General features: G+C 38.9%; 1 long non-coding RNA gene across 1 annotated transcript; it reads left to right on the top strand.

The window, feature by feature from the left end:
* Positions 1-7,292: 7,292 nt before the first annotated feature.
* On the top strand, positions 7,293-19,222 carry LOC113902293. Its single transcript, XR_003513744.1, has 4 exons — positions 7,293-7,396; positions 8,872-9,153; positions 14,208-14,303; positions 18,691-19,222. It is a non-coding gene; the product is annotated as an uncharacterized LOC113902293 (long non-coding RNA).
* The last annotated feature ends 371 nt before the right edge of the window (positions 19,223-19,593 follow it).

The raw sequence follows: 19,593 nt of genomic DNA, 5'->3' as shown, positions 1-19,593 counted from the left end.
CCACATCTCTTGCACCTCCTACACTGGCAGGCAGATTCTTTAACACTTGTACGACTTGGAAAGCCCAGTACTATGTATAAAATAGATAACTAATGAGAACCCACTGTACAGCACAGGGAACTCGACTCAATGCTCTGTGGTGACCCAAATGGGAAGGAAGTCCAAAAAGAGGGGATATATGTATACGTATAGTTGATACACTTAGCTGTTCAGTAGAAATTAACACAGCATTGTAAAGCAACTCCTGCAATGATAGGTGGGTTCTTTACCTCTAGGACCACCTGGGAAGCCAAAGCAACTTTACTCCAAAAACTTTTTTTGTAATTTAAAAAACATCTTTAAAAAAATGTCCAAAATATTGCAAATGTCCAGTGTACCACAATGCTAGAGTAGTTAGGATGGAAATAAATATTATTTACATTTTATGGGAGAAAGGAATCCAAACTTAGAAAGATGAAACAGTCATGCAGCTACTGAGCGTTAGAGGAGACTCTTGAACCTAAACTTCTAACTTGGGACCCTAGTGTTTCCACTACATCATTCTGTTTTTATTTTCCCACCATTATTTCTTTTCTCACTTGCACATTTTTCTGACAAGCCAGGAAAGAAAAATAGAAGAGAATCTTCTTATCTAGCCACAGAGAAACCAAGCTATTTATATTTGCAGCCATACTTTGCAGTAACAATTCATACTCCTATGTAAAGTTCAGCTCCTCAGTTTAGGGAATTGACCCCATTTTCTCTCAAATACTCAAGTATTTCACTCCTAAAATTCTTCCCTTTCTCCCCTGCATTATTGTTTTCTCATTATTAAAATGTTCCTGCCATCATCCTGGGCTTCCCTGATGGCTCAGTGAGTAAAGAATCCTCTTGCAATGCAGGAAATACGGGAGATGCAGGTTAGATCTCTGGATTGGGAAGATCTCTTGGATGAGAAAATGGCACCCACTCCAGTATTTTTGCATGGGAAATTCCATGGACAGAGGAGCCTGGTGGGCTATAGTCCTTGGGATTGCAAAGAGTCAGACATGATTTAGTATGTATGCACACAGTCATACTAATGTGCTGTAAATCCTATCTCCTCCAGCTTCTGTTCTATTTTCCTGCCTCATTTTATAGCCAAATTTCTGGGAGTAATTTACACTCACTGCCCCTACTTCCCCACCTCTCCTTCTCTCTTAAGCCCATTACAATTATACCACTTTCCCATGGCTTCAGTGAAAGTGCTTTTTAAGGTCATTTATGAGCTCCAGATGGTCAAATCCAACAGTTATTTCCAAGTTTTTAATCTCATGCAGCAGAGTTGGAGAAATAGATAAATAAGTGAAAAGTCAAAAGCCCTGGAGGTTCCCAGAAAAATCTGTTGATCATAGAAGCCTCAGTTATGAAACTTTATGACCAAGAAGCACACTTGGAGTCTTACTGCATCTCCAAAGGCGAATTTACAGAAGTACCCCTGAGATTTGAGACTGGGGTTAAGTCACAACTATGAGTGTGGCATAGTTCTGGAAGGTCAGGATTTGTAAACTGAGTGAGTTTCAAGGGTGTAGGGAAGATGGTGGCCTTATCTTTGGAACAGAAGAGACAGCCAGAATTTGTGTCTGGTCTTGTCTTGGAAAACATGAATCTTGAAGAGCTGCTGTTCACAGTTCTGAACTTTGATAGTTTTGTTGCAGGTTATACTTTGGCACAGGTCATCTATTTTGAGAATCATGCTTCCCTGATGGCTCAGTGGTAAAGAATCTGCCTGCCAAAGCAGGAGATGCAGGTTTGATCCCTGGGTTGGAAAGATACCCTGGAGGAAGAAATGACAACCCACTCCAGTATTCTTGCCTGGGAAATTCCATGGACAGAGGAACCTGGCAGGCTACAGTCCATGGGGTTGCAAAGAGTCGGATATGACTTAGCAACTAAACCGCCAGCAACAGCCATACTTCTGTACAATTTATCTGTTTTGAGAACCATATTATAGTTTGTTTTGCAAGAAAAAGTTTTTATTCCATCTCAAAGGATTCTTACTTCTTTCAAATGGAAGGAAACTGGAAAATTTGGTCTGGATACTCAGTTACTTAGACAGCCCCTTGAGAAGATTTTGGTTCTCATCCTGACACTTGAACTCATTTATAAGCATGCCAATCTATATATTTCTGCTTCTAAGAATCAATGTTTTTAGATATATTTTCAAGCATATGTCATTTATTTGTACAGTGCCTCTTCAATGACATAAATAGCATCCCATCTGAAGTAGAAACATTGCCATGGCCTGAATTAATAGTTGAGGCTCTAATGGTTAGAGGTTTTCTCTCACCTCAGTCTCCTGGAACATTCCTAAAAACCTAGAAGTAACAAAAAATGACTGAGAATGGAAGCAAACTTAGTGTTCTGTGGTTTGTATGATTTTACTCCATAGTAAAGACTTAGGCCAAGAGATGATAGAGTCATTTCAATTATCTTATTTTCTATTTCATAGAAGTATAGAAACTAAAGATTAGAAATGATGGATGCTCCCATTATATTCCTCCATGGGGTCACTAAGAGTCGGACACGACTGAGCGACTTCACTTTCACTTTTCACTTTCCTGCATTGGAGAAGGAAATGGCAACCCACTCCAGTGTTCTTGCATGGAGAATCCCAGGGACGGGGGAGCCTGGTGGGCTGCCATCTACGGGGTCCCACAGAGTTAGACACGACTGAAGCAACTTAGCAGCAGCAGCAGCAGACAGTAAAAAATCTGTCTGCAATGCAGGAGACTGGGGTTCGATTTCTAGGTCAGCGATATCCTGAGGAGAAGGGAATGCCTACCTACTCCAGTATGCTGCCTGGAAAATCCCATGTGCAGAGGAGCCTGGCAGGCTACAGGCCATGGGGTCATAAAGAGTTGGACACAACTGAGTGGCTAAAACACGCCAGCAGTGAGTTGGCATCACTGATTATCTACCAGCAGAGAAAGACAGAAAAAAGAAAAACAATCTAAAAGACTAATAAAACTAATTAATACTAATAAAATACATTTGATTTTCCCATATGCATATTTTATGAGTCTTTATTAGACCAAGTGTGTGTGTGTGCTTAGTCACTCAGTTGTGTCCAACTCTTTGCAACCCCACAGACTTCCCTGGTAGTACAGATGGTAAAGAATCTGCCTGCAGTGCAGGAGACCAGGGTTCGATTCCTGGGTTGGGAAGATCCCCTGGAGAAGGGAATGGCAATTTACTCCAGTATTCTTGCCTGGAGACTTCCATGGACAGAGGATCCTGGCGAGCTACTGTCTATGAGATTGCTAAGAGTCAGACATGACTGAGTGACTAACACACATAAGACCACATATACTTAAATATTTTCTGAATGATTCAGCTGGTATAACTATCAACTATTTTAATTATGATATTTTAATGCCCCTAAACCCTCAGAATCTGGCCTAAATTGTTTTATCCCAAATAAGTAATTTTCAAAGTTTTCACTGTATTGTGAGATAGTATAATAACAAACAAAAGTCATAGAAATATAGAATGCATTGTAGCAAAATTTTAATAACAGTGAATATAATTTTACAACAGACAGTATAAGGTCTTAAAGAATTATACATTGATTATCTGGAGAATTTTCTTTGGCTTAAGACTTTATCTAGCAGTAATGTTGGAGAGCTCACTGCCTGCTCTATTAGCATTTGAATGCATAATGCAGAAAAAAACTCCAAGAATGTTGAACTGGGTTATCAGCATGTATTGTGATCTATCTTGGACAAGAGCCAAGAGGGCTGTTATCATCTTCCAGTCGTTAGAATATCATTATGGAATTTCTACAAATAGATAGCTATTATTTTGATGCAATTCTAATTGTAGCAGTTGCCATAACAAGCTATGTAGGCTAAGAATACTGGCAACAAAAGTGTTGATCAGATGATTACTGTAACCACTGTATTTGAGATTTTTTAAAGTTGTTTTGCAGCTTAACCAACATTTGTCTGGCATGTTCTTTCTCTGCCAGTGGCAAGTTGTATTCACTGAAGAACAGTAAACACGAGAGGAGAAACTACATGTCTTGGTGCTTTAACTTTTGCAATAGCTGTGCTTTGTTTAAAGCATATAGATAAATGCAGGTGCTTCTTGATATCCTACCCCTCTGTACCCGATAGGAAATATCGTTACTTTGTTTTTTTGCTTATTATTTTTCTGACCACACCGTTGTGGCGTGTGGGATCTAGTTCCCTGGTGGGGGATAGAACCTGTGACCACCGCATTGGAAGCATGGAGTCTTAACCACTGGACCGCCAGGCAAGTCCGAAAATACTGCTATACCTTAAGTTAAAGAAGATATTCTACTTTCCTTTCCAACAGTTCATAAACATGCCCTTAAAGCAGCTGCCTGATCATCTTTACTCATGTTATTTCCAAACTTATTTATTATTAATACAGATTTTACAAACACAATATCGAACTTATACTTTTCTGGGGTAACTTTTTCTTCTTCTCTACAATCCAGATTTTAATTGTCTATTACTTTGATTCTTCCCATGGTTGTAATTTATCAGGCAGTCATTACCTGTAATTATAGAAAATATGTTTTTATCATCTAACATGGTGGAATATTTCCAAGAATTGACCTGATCCTCTTTAATAATAGTCCTTCTGAAGTACCAACTTGGACACAATGGCACTGAGTCAAAATGTTAAAAATCCTTGTGTGTTGTAAACTTGATTGGAATAGAAATTAACTTGCAGTCCAAAAGTAAATTAGGCACTTTAAGAGAAATGTTAATGAAATGAAAGAAATAGTTTAGTCTTATACTGTATGTTAAAGCAAGGATTTATTTAAGAAACTCTGACAACAGGAAAATTTATTACATCTGTGAAAATATATTATACTTTGTTTATGTGCAATTATAAAATGAGTTATTCTGAAGTCAGTTGTTTTTTTTTCTTTTTTCCTGAACAAAGTTAACAGTCATTTTCTGTAGAATCAGTTAAACAAAGCTGTAGTATACCCGACTCAGCATTTACGATGACACGATAAATGACCCACCTTCAGGTCTGGTCATTAGATTAAAAGAATGTCTTATATTAAGGCAAAATCTCACTGGGAAGCCTGACTAGAGCCTGGACCTCAATTTTATCTAAGTATTTCAATGTACATCACAAATATTAAATGCATTTTCTTCGAATTCGCATAAGCAATGGATTAAGAAAGCTCTGTATAAGCCAAAAAGTAAACCCTGGGAAGGATGCCAAAAACCTAGAAGAAATCGAGGGGTAAAAATGGAAATCAAGGAACAGACCTAAAAGGATGTAGTGTACCGTGTCTTGACTTGTTTCATCTTCACAGAAACTTGTGTCAGCTTCATCTGGAGACACAGTCCAGGCCCAAGGCCTTGTGCTTGACACTTGGCTTCAGAGTCAGTAAATAAAACTGTCTTCCAACTTCCCTCAGTTTGCCGGACTTTAAATAGCTCAACTATCCCACTATAAAAAGTCACAAAAACAATCGTAAGGACAAAGAACACCTCAGACAAAGGCATCTTGAACGCCTCCCCTGCTCTCCATCCCCAAGGCTATCTGAGCATCAGTCAGGGTCTTTATTTAATCCAACGTCTAAACAGCTATCTGTGCTGCAAACGAACTCTTGCAATGTTGACGCCAACGTACCGTAAGGTCATAAAGTGGTTTTGGATGTATCCCAAAATAGTAACTTTTGTAAAGCACACTTCATGCACCTCCTTAAAATACAATTTCATACAGAACCCCATTATATAAAGCAGACAAAAGCAGATATTCCTTAGTAGAATCTCGGGTGTTAGCCTTTGAACACCTTGAAGGAACTCTTGGACTTCCTAAACAGAGTAAAAATTGTCAGAACTACAATGGAGGTGATGTGGTATAATGATGAGGCAGATGGACCTGGGAGCTAGGCGCTTGGGTTGGGAGTCTGAGCTCTCTCTGCCTTGTTCTAACTGTGTGAGACCACTTCACTTCTCCTATGCCTTGGTTTCCTCATCTGTAATTTGGAGTTATGAGAATTAAGTGAGTTAACCTGTGTAATTTGAATTGTGGTCCTGGAGAAGATTCTTGAGAGTCCCTTGGACTGAGGGGAGATCAAACCAGTCAATCCTAAAGGAAATGAACTCTGAATATTCATTGGAAGGACTGATGCTGAAGCTGAAGCTCCAATACTTTGGCCACCTGATGCGAAGAGCTGACAATGGAAAAGACCCTGATGCTGGGAAAGATTGAGGAGAAGGGGTTGATAGAGGATAAGATGGTTGGATGGCATCGTTGACTCAGTGAACGTGAGTTTGAACAAACACTGGGACATAGTGAAGATCAGATCACGGGTTGCAAAGAGTCAGACACGACTTAGTGACTGAACAACATGTGTAAAGTTATTTGGAGTAGTCATATACCAATGTTTGTAAAAAAAAAAAATTCTTCCTTAATTTATTCATTTTAATGTTCTTTGAAACGAAGAGTAAGGACATGTGCTAATATAGGACACAGTTTTATTGCTAGGATATTATATTGGGTTGGCCAAGAAGTTCGTTAGGATTTTTCCAAAAGATGTTACAGAAAAACCTGAACAAATTTTTGGCTAACCCAGTACTTCCTAATAGGACTGTTATTTTGAAATCTGCTATCCATTGGTCGGTCTTATCCTAGAGAAATCAGACACCACTGTGATTCCAGACCTGGATGTGCATGTTTTATGTGTGAATGAATTCCTGTGTGATCTTTTCCCATGTGGGATATGCAATGATTACATTCATTTTTGAAGATTAATGAGAATTAAAAAAAAAACTATAAAATAGTTATTTCTAATTTAGAATCACTTTCTCAATCTGCTCTTCTCTGTCTTTCTCTACCTATTAACTTCATTAACACTAATATAGACTAATATAGTGTTAATACTATCTCTCAAAAATATTCTAGGACATTTTTAATGGCCTCTCGTAATCATTGTGCAATTTTCACTCAGTCTGAAGTAGAGATAAGCCAACCAACAATCCTTTCCCAACCAAGCTGTGTTTTCTACTTGTGTTTCTGGAGTTTGAATAAAACCATCATAAATCAGATAGAATCAAAATTTAAGAAGTAATCATAGTACTGGTTTGCATTAGGTTATTTTTGTATTTTGTTCTGTTTTGTGATAACTCATAAACTGTTTATTTAGACCTTCCCAGGTGATGCAGTGGTAAAGGAATCCAGATGCCAGTGGAGGAGACTCAAGAGATGTGGATTCAATCCCTGGGTCAGGAAGATCTCCTGGAGGAGGAAATGGCAACCCTTCCGGTAGACTTGCCTGGAAAATTCCATGGACAGAGGGAACCTGGTGGGCTACAGCCCATGGGATCGCAAAGAGTTGAACAGGATTGAGCACAATTGATTGAAATGTTGAAACAGGCAGGTGTGACATGGGAGATGAAGGATGATGATACCCATCACAACGAAATGTCTGCTTGTCATTATTAATTGTCTGCTGCACTCTGGACATTTCTCTTATTCCTAGCTGACAACATTGGCTGTTGTCTGTCATTCTCTGGCTTCCAATGTAGAGTTTTGATTTTGACAAATATACAGCTGATGGTAGGGTGTAAAGTTTCTGACATGGGAGAGAAGAATAGGGCATTTAATAGCATTTATTTCTGGGGGAAATTATAAGAATTTGCATTGAATTGGAGAAAATGACTGCAAAACAGGGAAAGCACACTGTGCCACAGAGAGCAAAAAGCTCATTTTGTCCTGTATGTTCATTACCCACTGAGTTCAGACAGAACATGGCTTTTTGCTCCAGAGCCACCTCCATGATTAGGGCTCTAAAGGACGGTGGCATGGTGAAATAAAGAGCTGATTGGGAAAATTGCTAGTTGGTAGAATGCACGTTTGGAGTTTTACTGCAGATAGTGGGCTTACATAATGCTGTCATTACCTGTGACTACATCTGATGGGTCTTGTTATAAAAGGTCATTTAATTGCTGCATCTTCTCAAGGCGGGGGGGGGAAAACTGGCTGAAAGAATAAGTTGGGTACATTGCTAAAATAATGCCAATAGCTACTCAAAACTGCAGGCTTTCAGGGCCTTTAAATATGACATTCTTGGCTCAAAGCAAACATTTCTCCTTTCATTCTACATTTTGCATGTGGGAAACAGGCAAACAAACAGAAAACAAACAAAATACCACAAGGAGAAACTAGTTTTTTAAATTCGTATGTATGAGATAATGGTTATTTTTATGATTCCAAAAATGATCTATTCATTGTAGAGTACATGGAAAAAAGGAAAGTATTAATAAGGAAATGAAAATAACCATTAATCTACTGCTAATATTTTAAGCAGATTATTTTTTCTGTGTGTGTGTGTGTGTGTGCTGGGGGGATATGAGAGTTAATATTTCTATACTCTTTCATTTTAATTAAACTGTACCACATAACTTCCCTATATCATACACATATATGCTATGTATATTATATTAAATATACTACATTTATGGACACCCTATGACTTATTTATTTAAACTTTTTGCAACTATGGCATTTACATAGAAAAACTTTTAAAGTATTATGATGAATATCTACACACAAATATCTTGTACATAAGTTATTTCTCTAAGAAAAATTCCCGGAAGTGTCCATGTACTATCAAACTGAATAAGCATTTGTCGGTTTCTCAAAAACTTGACATCTTTTTCCATGCAGTTGATAATTTATACCAACAATGTGTGCCACAAATTTCACCATGTCAGCCAACTGTTATTGTTAAATACATATGTATTCATATTTATGCAAAATATATATTTGCCAACTTGAATGAACAAGACCCCAGTATGATCTCTTTTTAACCGGCATTTGATTCATAGCCTTATCTTTCTCTCTCGAGTTTAGGTAACTTGAAGAACGGAACCATCGCTAACAGCCTTGCCCAGAGTTCCCTGGAGTCTTTCCTGGTACACAGGAGATGTTCAGGAACCACTACTGACCGTGACATTAGGCTGCTAGACCAGCGGCAGACTGGACACACAGTGGTGACTCTGCCTGACTTTGAAGATGACAGAGCTAAGCTGCAGATGCTTCCGTTCACACAAGAACCACATTCTGAGAACTCATAAAGCGGTTGTATGCTTCCTAATCAAGTCGTATTTCAAGTATATCAAAGTAATGGCCAAAGTAAATGAACTTAGAATTGAATCTTTGCAAAATGTATCAGGGAAGTTCAAGACATAAACAGTGTCATAAATAAGTCATCTAATGCTGGGTTACAAAAACATTTTGACCAACTCTTTGAGGATGGCATTTTTCTTAGTTTCATTCTAAAATGAGAAAACTAAGGCTTATGATAAGGAACTGAAAGATGATAAGGAGACTTATCATCGACAAGTAAGAACTTGCCCATGTCACACAGCTACTGGCTACTGGCTAATGCGTTCTGCTGTCATAAATATGAGCATATATACATATGTATGTATATACCCATACACATATAGTCATATATGTATCTATGCACATGCATGTCATGTGTATATACACAGTACATGTACGTACACACATGTTAATTAATATGTGCACAAACACATGTATACATTTGCGTTAAGTGTTTAATAAGTTTAAATGTGTACATGTGTGTTAGTGTTTCATGTTTCTGTTTGTATAGATCTCATAAAGACGAGTATTTCAGAGCTTCAGAAATGCCCTGGCGTTCACTAAGGGCTGACTGTGACAAATAAGATTCTGTTTCTTGAGTCTGTTCAGTTTTAAGCATTCCATGACCCAGCTTCAAGATGAACTTTCTCGCCCTTCATTAATTGCAGTATAAATACGTGCAGATCAGAGAAAGCGTGTCCCGGTATCTCCTTGCACGGTGGAAGAGTATGCCAGGCGGCTATCTACATGGAGCGTCTGCTCAGTTCAGCCCCTGTCAGCAGATCCAGACAATTCTATTTGCATAATGAACTCTCTGGGCTGTCTTTAAAGCATCTGCCAGCAAAGATTAGAGAATAATCACTTGAGGATTATTGCTGCGTCTCATTCAATGAGCTCTCAGATGCTGTCCGCTCTGTGCTAAATCACTGACCCCTAATTTGAGGTCTAAATGAGTGTTCGTGGTTTCCTAAGAGATTTTAAAATGCAGTGAACTTTGATTATCTCATTGACACCTGGAGAATGGATGGTAGGAAGTCAAGGCTAAATGGGTTAAAATAGAAGAGAGAGGGGGTATTTCCACATTAACTTATGGGCAAAACAGGCAAGAAATTGAAATGGAATCTTCAATAAACATTTATTGAATACCCAATAGAGACAAAATTGGTCATATCATTTTCAGTTCAGTTCAGTTCAGTCGCTCAGTCGTGTCCGACTCTTTGCGACCCCATGAATCGCAGCACTCCAGGCCTCCCTGTCCATCACCAACTCCCGGAGTTCATTCAGACTCATGTCCATCGAGTCAGTGATGCCATCCAGCCATCTCATCCTCTGTCGTCCCCTTCTCCTCCTGCCCCCAATCCCTCCCAGCATCAGAGTCTTTTCCAATGAGTCAACTCTTCGCATGATGTGGCCAAAGTACTGGAGTTTCAGCTTCAGCATCATTCCTTCCAAAGAAATCCCAGGGCTGATCTCCTTCAGAATGGACTGGTTGGATCTCCTTGTAGTCCAAGGGCCTCTCAAGAGTCTTCTCCAACACCACAGTTCAAAAGCATCAATTCTTTGGTGCTCAGCTTTCTTCACAGTCCAACTCTCACATCCATACATGACCACTGGAAAAACCATGGCCTTGGACGGTCCTTTGTTGGCAAAGTAATATCTCTGCTTTTGAATATGCTATCTAGGTTGGTCATAACTTTCCTTCCAAGGAGTAAGCGTCTTTTAATTTCATGGCTGCAGTCACCATCTGTAGTGATTTTGGAGCCCAGAAAAATAAAGTCTGACACTGTTTCCACTGTTTTCCCATCTATTTCCCATATCATTTTAGAAAGAAAAAGTTTCCAGAGAGAGACTGAAAATTTCCCCTTTCACTGCTATTAGAACTCCTTTCACTATGTAAACTCATAATCTCAAAGGTCATTTGAGTAAGGTACTGAGTTAAGTAACTTCTGAGTAAGTACTTATTTGAGTACTAAGACATATTTAAGACATGATTAAGACATGACTCGATGGACATGAGTCTGTGCAAGCTTCGAGAGTTGGTGATAGACAGGGAAGCCTGGCATGCTGCAGTCTATGGGGTTGCAAAGAGTCGGACATGACTGAGCGACTGAACTAAACTGAATCGACATGTTTAAAGGTAAATAAAAGTCATTGCTTAAAAGCTATTTCAAATAATGATGAAAGTTGAGAGAAAACTTCCTTGACTGTTTTTTTAATACTCCTAATTGTAAACTCAGTAACTCTAAATCATGTATGTTGGTGCTGTTGTTCAGTCGCTAGATCGTGTCCAACTCTTTGTGACTTCATGGACTGTAGCACACCAGGCTCCTCTGTCCTCCACTATCTCCCAGAGTTTACTCAAATTCATGTCCATTGAGTTGATGATGCTATCTAACCATCTAATCCTCTGCCAGCCCCTTCCTCTTTTGCCTTCAATCTTCCCCAGCATCAGGGTCTTTTCCAATGAGTCAGCTCTTCACATCAGGTGCCCAAGGTATTGAAGATTCAGCTTCAGCATTAGTCCTTCCAATGAATATTCAGGGTTGATTTCCTTTAGGATTGATTGGTTTAATCTCCTTTCAGTCCAAAGGATTCTCAGGAGTCTTCTCTTGCCATGTAAATTCTTGATATATAATTTTTATCTATATTTATTTATTATCTAGTATGAAAAATACTTTTAAAAAATATCTCCTGCAGCCAGCCCTTCTCCCAATGTTTTTTTTTTTTAAATACACCTGGTTGTTTTGGTCTGTTATTGTCTATAAATTTAAAAATAACCTTAACATTTTTTATTGGTTCAGGAACTTTAGATGGTATTCAATGTCTTCTGTATAAGTGAACAATGTCCATTGACTTCTGTCTCTTCCCTCCCTACACACCATCACTCCGCTTCTCTCAACTGTGCTTAGTCTCTCAGTCATGTCTGATGCTTTGCGACCCCGTGGACTGTAGCCCATCAGGCTCCTCTGTCCATAGAGATTCTTCAGGCAACAATACTGCTGTAGGTTGCCATGCCCTCCTCCAGCGGATCTTCCCAACCCAGGGATCAAACCCAGGTCTCCCACATTGCAAGTGGATCCTTTACCATCTGAGCCACCAGGGAAGCCCATGAGTACTGGAGTGGGTAGCCTATCCCTTCTGCAGGGGATCTTCCTGACCCAGGAATTGAACTGGGGTCTCCTGCATTGCAGGCAGATTCTTTATCAGCAGAGTTACCAGAAAAACCATCTCTCAATTGTACCCCTACTTTAATGTATTCAACATTTATAACACATATAATTTTTTACATTTAATATTTCCATGCTTTGTCTATGGTAGTGTTTCAAACTTCAGAAGCAATTCTGCCATCTCCCTCTGAAGAGACATTTAGCAATGACTGGAGACACGGGATTGTCACAACTGGCGTGTTAAAGGCATCTAGTGAAGAGAGGCCAGGGATGCTGCTATATAGCTTACAATGAACAGGATAGGCTGCTACAGCAAGGAATTTATCTGGCCCACGTGTAAACAGTGCTGAGTATGAGAAACCAGGGTATCTCTAGGGTTATTGTAGAAAAGTGAAATCCACAAGGGATAATTTTTAAAATATTACATAGGAGAATCCAGTGAAGAGCCAAGCAGCAGGTTCTATATTGTTCAAAAGAGAATTTTGAAGGTGCCAAGGCTAAATGACATTCATTTTCATAAATTTCATCACTCAATAGAAATCATGCCACATCGCTTACTAACTGGATCACAATTTTTAGCACATTTTTGTTATTCCTGCAATTCCTAGATGCTTATTTTAATCTCATGGAAGAAAGAATTGTATACTTGTTTTTATTATGCAACCAGGATTATGCAGTTTCTTGATTAAAGGTCAGTATTGGTGATGGTGGTGATTTAGTTGCTAAGTCATATCCTACTCCTGCGACTCCATGGACTGTAGCCTGCCGGACTCCTCTGTCCATGGAATTCTCCAGGCAAGAATACTGGAGTGGGTTGCTGTTTCCTTCTTCAGGGAAAGGCCAGTATTAGACTGAAAGTTTTTTATACTTCTACATAGCTGTCATTCAAAGATTTCTCTTTCTGTCTCTCTCATGCCTTTCCCCAATTTTTCTTAGATTTGACATCTTCATATCTTAGATTCATTTTTAATTTTGCTGGTATATATTCTCATCTAATCATATCAAGAAAGAAGTAGGAGAGATGGAAAGGTTTAAATACCTTCATACTTGATGGATTAAGAAGCAACAGAAACGCAGCTCAAAAACCCCTTATCTCAAAACTTCTGGGATATTATTCCACTGTCATCAACTATCTTGTGGTCCTGACAAGAAGTTTCACGTCCATCACATTCTAATGCCTTTGGAGATGCTATCCCTTCAAAACTCTTGGTGTTTCTCTTAAGTGTTAGTGGTGCTTGTTATTATTGCCTGCAGCTGAAAAATGCAAGTTGAAGTGAAACTAAAAAGGTGTTTCTATTTTTCACAGAAAAAGATGAAGGTAGTGTTTCTGGGTTGATTTGAGAGTTCTCAGCAAGCTTTTCCTTTAGGCTGTGGTCTTTTTTTATTGAAATATAGTTGATTTATAATATTGTGTTAATTTTAAGAGTATAGCATAGTAATTCAGGTTTTTCTTTTTTTTGGAGATTACATTTCATTGTAATAGAGTACCCTGTGCTATACAGTAAATCCTTGCTGCTTGTGTAGTTTGTGAACAGCAGTTTGTATTTGTTGTCTATCCTGTGTTCTTAGGGTTGCAGATTAACTGCAGCCGTTTAAGATGGTGGCCCCTTGAGCACACAAAAAAGCATCAAGGATTTCTTTTCCTCTCCTTCCTCCTTCTCTTTCTCCTCTTTCTTCTTTTCCCTCTTCTCCCTCATTTCTTCATCCTCCTTATATTTCTGATACTCCTCCTCTTCTCTTTTAATCAAAGAAATTATTTACCTCCAAATCCCCTTTAGCCAATTGTCCCTTTCATAGCATTGGCCATAACTGGCAAACATTTGTGCTCAATCACTGATCGAATAGACAGTCTGTGGCTTATCTCCTGCAGTTGCAGAGTATTAATCTTCTCTTTTTGTACTGCTTTCCCCCTAGGTATCTGTTGTTGATGAGCATCAGACTGTATTCAGCTCCATCTGCACTGCCTTGAACCCCTGAAGATCATTGGAATTGGATACCCTAAAGATAGAAGTAAGTTTTTAATATATATTGCATCCTTTGCCTAAAGTGGTAACATCTGAATCCTTAATTACATCAGAAGTTAAAGATAGCATAGTGAGACTTAGCTGCATTTGATTTTCAGGTCATGTACTCAGAGAAATGAGATTATTTGTATTGTATATAGGGTAAATAGTTAAGGCTTTTTGTAGAGAAATGTGGCTGGCCATAGGTATCTGCCCACCTTTGGGGCTTCAAGCTGCTTGAAGACTTCTGGTATACCAGCAGAGAAGTTCTGCCCAAGACCGTAGATCACTCCTGACAAGAAGTGATATCTGAGCTGTGTTTATAAAGATGTAAGTCAAATACGGTTTTCAGCACTTACGACATCTTTCATGGATTATGCAACAATATCATTTTTAGGCTTGACTGTTTTTGTATTCATAATATCTTGGTAATCCCTCTCTTAGAGTGGATGTATTCTGGTAGAGTTTCAGCTATGTAACCTTCCTGACAGCATGTCCTCCAAATCTATGCTCCCTCTTCCTGTCAGGTTTGTTATTAAGCATTATTTTTGTTTCATTGAGCATACACTAAATTCATGGATAGGTTTAAGAAGAACTGATGTGATTCAAATGGAATCTCTGTATCCAAAAGCAATAGTTCTCTTCTGCCTATTTATACCTTCTTGGTAAACGTTACTTTCACCAAGTCTCTTTATTCTGTGTCTGGGTACATCAAATTCAAGCACGGTAGTCTGGCTTTCACTGCTCCACATGACATGGGCTCATCTCCATGTGCAGCTTTGTTTCTCAGACCTTTCATGCATCCACGCTTCTGTCCATTCTTTTCATTTGTGCACCACTCATGTACTGAACTCCTCTTACGCGTCTGTTGTAATGCTAGGCATTATGGATTTATAAGTTCATAAGCCATTCTCTTGATGAACTAGCAGTCAAGTGTGGGAAAATACATATGGAGACAGATTATTCCACACAGTGTGATGAAAGCTCTGCCAGAGCTTTGAATAAGGTGCAGTGGGAAGGGATTATCCCTTACTGGCCATTGCTCTTGTGTAAATAAGGGCAGTTCACGAGGGGTTTAGTAGTGTTTTATTATTTAAATGTCTTCATGTTCTCTAAAACATCAGCCAGGGGAAGGATTTTATTTCGGAAACAAATATGCTCCGATTTTTGTTTAGAGGGAAAAATGTGGCAGGCAGTGTGAGACAGTGCAACAGACCTTAAAGAGTTGAATTCCAAAACAGGATTCACTCACTATACGACATTTTGTTGTTGTTCAGTCACTAGGTTGTGTCTGACTCTTTGAGACCCCATAGACTGCAGCACCCCAGACTCTCCTGTCCTTCAGTATCTCCTGGAGTTGCTCAAATTCACATCAATTGAATTGGTGATGCTATCTAACCATCTCATCCTCTGCCACCCACTTCTTTGGCCTTCAATCTTTTCCAGCATCAGGATCTTTTCCAATGAGTTGGCTCTCCGCATCAGGTGGCCAAAGTATTGGAGTTTCAGTTTCAGCCTCAGTCCTTAGAGTAAATAATTTTTACTTTGGGACTCAGTTGTCTCATGTATAAAATAAGGACTTGCCCTAAGTCATCTGTAACAACCATTTCTGGATTAGCAATTTAGTTGCGTATTTGGCCACTATGGTAATGGCCCTTCTAGCAGTCTAGGTAAGAATATTTATTACCAGTTCCAAACAGGTAGATTTGGAATCTGGTATCCTCAGTTAAGGACCGGACTTTCTAACTTCATGTATCAGGGGAAAAGCCAGGGATGACAGGAATTGCAAAGTATCCCAGGCATTTACGGGGCTGGACACTGGAGGCAGCTGTCTGAGCACAGCAGATACAGAGCAAGCAACGAGGTGCATGTCTGTGCTCGACCTCAATACCTTTCCTCCTGGAAAGGCCACTGGCCAGAGGAAAAAGTGGCCTTCCTTGCTGGGGAAACTTAAAAGGATGATGTTTAATTGGAATTGGAAAGAGCTGTATTTGTTTTTACTTAAGGCAGAAGCTTTAAAGCTGTTGAATGTTCCACACCTGAGTTGGACTTCCTTCTCCATTTTACTCTGTAAATCCTCTTAAAGATTCTAATATTTTGTATATTTTTCCCACAGATCGTACTTTCCAAAGATAACTTGCATTTCCCTATCAATGTTGAATTTTTTTTAATGATTACAGGATGATTAGAATTCAGCTCCTTTACTATAGTCTTTGCAGGCAATGTATATATGTGTATATGTACATGTCTATATATTCAAGCGTGCATGCTCAGTCGCTTCAGTCATGTCCGACTCTGCGACCTCATGGACTGTAGCCCACCAGGCTCCTCTGTCCATGGGGATTCTCCAGGAAAGAATACTGGAATGGGTTGCCATGCCCTCCTCCAGGGGATCTTCCCCAGGGATAGAATATGCATCTCCTGAGGCTCCTGCTTCGCAGACAGATTCTTTACCGCTAAGCCGCTGAGAAGCCCTGTGTATATAGATGTGTGTGTGTGTGTGTGTGTGTGTGTGCAGGCAATGTATATGTATATGTGTGTGTGTCTATATATGTATACACACTGTACATATGTAACATGTACTTATTTGAAATGGACTTGAGACTACAGTGTCTCCTATTTCTATGACAGTAATAAGCATCATGAAGTCAGTTATTTTTCTACAATTTTGGTAGCCATAATAATTAGTCCTCTCACAAAGTTACCTAGGAACTCTTAGAAAGATTAAAACCAAAAGATAATGTGCTGATACTGCCAAAAATTCATATTGACCATGTCCCAAACTGTGACAGAAAGACCATGGCTGGAGAAAAACCTCTTGCCTGTGAAGCATTTTTAGATCTAGTGGGAGCCAGAGTTGAGGTAAGGCAGAGAAAGTGGGGTCTGCGAGGGAACAGAACCAAGCAAAATCAGGGACACAGGAAAGAGGCAACATGGGTTACAGATACACGAGTGAGGATCTGGGGTAGATGTTTTCAATTGTGATACGAATTCAGAGATTACAAAAAAAAGAATGAAAAGCAGACATAGCAGTGGGACTGGGCAAGGAGGAGGTTGTTAAGGTTGAATGCTGCTGCTGCTGCTGCTAAGTCGCTTCGGTGGTGTCCAACTCTGAAGGTTGAATGCTAGATGTGAGCTTTTCCCCAAAGTTTCATTCATTTGCTCTCTTTGGCTGACTGACTCCATTTAAAGGACCAGAAGAGGTACTAATTGAAAATGTTCCAAGATTCTGTGATGAGAGGACTAAATGGTGGAGAATAATTCTTGTCAGGAAAAAGACAGTTTCTGGAGTCTGAGTTAGTAGAATGATCTGGTGGATAACATAGTTTTAACCAAGAATAAATTTGAATCCCAGTGAAAAAGAGATGGCTATAGAGATGATAGAGGTGCCAGAGAATAATATCTGCAAGAGACAGAATATAGGAAAGTAGCTTAAGCACAAAGAAAAAAAAAATCAAGGAAATATCAATGGACAAGGAGAGGTTCAACTTGAAAACTCTCAGAGAAAAAACAAGACTTAAATAGGGCTACACATGTCAAAGGTGAATTCTTTCCTTCTCTGTCTTTTATACTCTAAATTACTTGAAGGACAATGGGTTTACATTCATGGCAAGAGGCCAAAAAATATCCTGCACATGTAGTAACTCAATGAAAATTAAACAGAACAGTAGGACTCAGATAGGATTTTAAAATATTAGAGATTCTCTCTCTTGTCCTTCTATTAGAAATTTGAAAAGCAATGCATTTACATGAAGTCCTATCAATATGGATTTATTTAATGTTTAGAAAAACACGCGTTTGGTGTTGTTTAGTCGCTCAGTTGTGTCCGACTCTTTTGCAACCCCACAGACTGTAGCCTGCCAGGCTCCTCTGTCCTTGGGATTTCCCAGGCAACAATACTGGAGTGGGTTGCCATTTAAAACTGTATCTGTAACAGATAATTTTTTAGTTGTGTTTCATTTCTTATCAGCAACCTGATACGTCTCTATAACCCAGTCTGTGGTCCATGGAGTTCTGATTGCCGATCACAGCCTCCAGTCACCACCACCAGGTTAGGATAGCTCTTGTGATTCAAGGATATTCTATTTCCCTGGCCACAATAATTGACCCATGGATAGTATATGATTTAAGCCATGGCAATCAGGACCTTACTCTGTATTTCCCATGCTAACACTGGAGTGGAAACTCCTACAACTCACCACCTGACACCCTCACATAGAGTTGAGTGTTCTTTGGTGCTTAGCTGTGATGATGCAGCCTTAGGGCTCTCTACACCCGTATTCCAACCCCGGGCTATAAAACTCTGCATAGAAGAGAATATAGACAAAACTCAGTGAAGTGGGGTAGGAATGAAGAGTACTTGGATAGAAACTAAAACTCTTCTAACTCTCTAGATCCTGACGTTTCTTAAGACCAACTTCACTCCTATTCTTCAGAGTTAACTAATGGAGAGTTAAAATCACCCCCTTCATTTTGGACTAAAACTGGCTTGAATCATATTGTACTTGTACATGAAAAAAAGAATTGTGACAACATTGTATTTTGAAGGTAAGTCATTGCCTGTTAGGAGACTGCATTTTTAAATTTATACCAGAGTAAATGCGTGCCAGAACTAAACGAAACACAGTAAATATAATTCAATGTCTGATGTAATTCTACTGATAAAAACATTTCATTTGGTGCCTTTTATAGACTGGAAATAAAAGTAGGGAAATCAACAAACAAATAAACAAAAAACTAAGTGCTAGTTTTTTCTCCCCATAAAATCAATCTGTTTACCTCTAAATAAAACATTCAGTACCAACATCCTTACTCTATTAAACCTGTTAATTATCTTGTGGTGCGCCCCCACAATTTGTGAATCAGCAATAATGTAGAAGAAGATAACTGAACTGGTAATGTATAATCACTCTTTAAATAGTAGCTTTCTGTGTTAGAGATAATATATCTAGGCTTTTATCTATTGTCCAAGGTAAATGTTCCTTTATAATAAGTTCTAAACAGCTGTTTTGTGAAGTTTAAGGTCAGCAATATTTTTGTGAAGTCACTTGTGAGAATTCATTTAATGAAATATTTTCTCAGGGTTTTGCAAGCTAGACTGGTCTTCTGGGGATCTCTAATATCCAGTTTTTTAAAAAAGTAATGAATATCCATGACATTAGTATTCCCACTAAATAATGACTATTTTCATCTGTGTTTTATCCATAAATAATCAAAAGAATTGTATATTTATCAAAAAAAATGTAAGTGAGTGTGTAAATTCTTTCTGGGCTTCCCAGGCGGCACTTGTGGTAAAG

This window comes from Bos indicus x Bos taurus, chromosome 12 (genome assembly GCF_003369695.1).
Source record: "Bos indicus x Bos taurus breed Angus x Brahman F1 hybrid chromosome 12, Bos_hybrid_MaternalHap_v2.0, whole genome shotgun sequence".
Classification (NCBI taxonomy): domain Eukaryota; kingdom Metazoa; phylum Chordata; class Mammalia; order Artiodactyla; family Bovidae; genus Bos; species Bos indicus x Bos taurus.
Note: the sequence above shows the minus strand (reverse complement) of the source record. Positions and strands in the feature narration are given on the sequence as shown.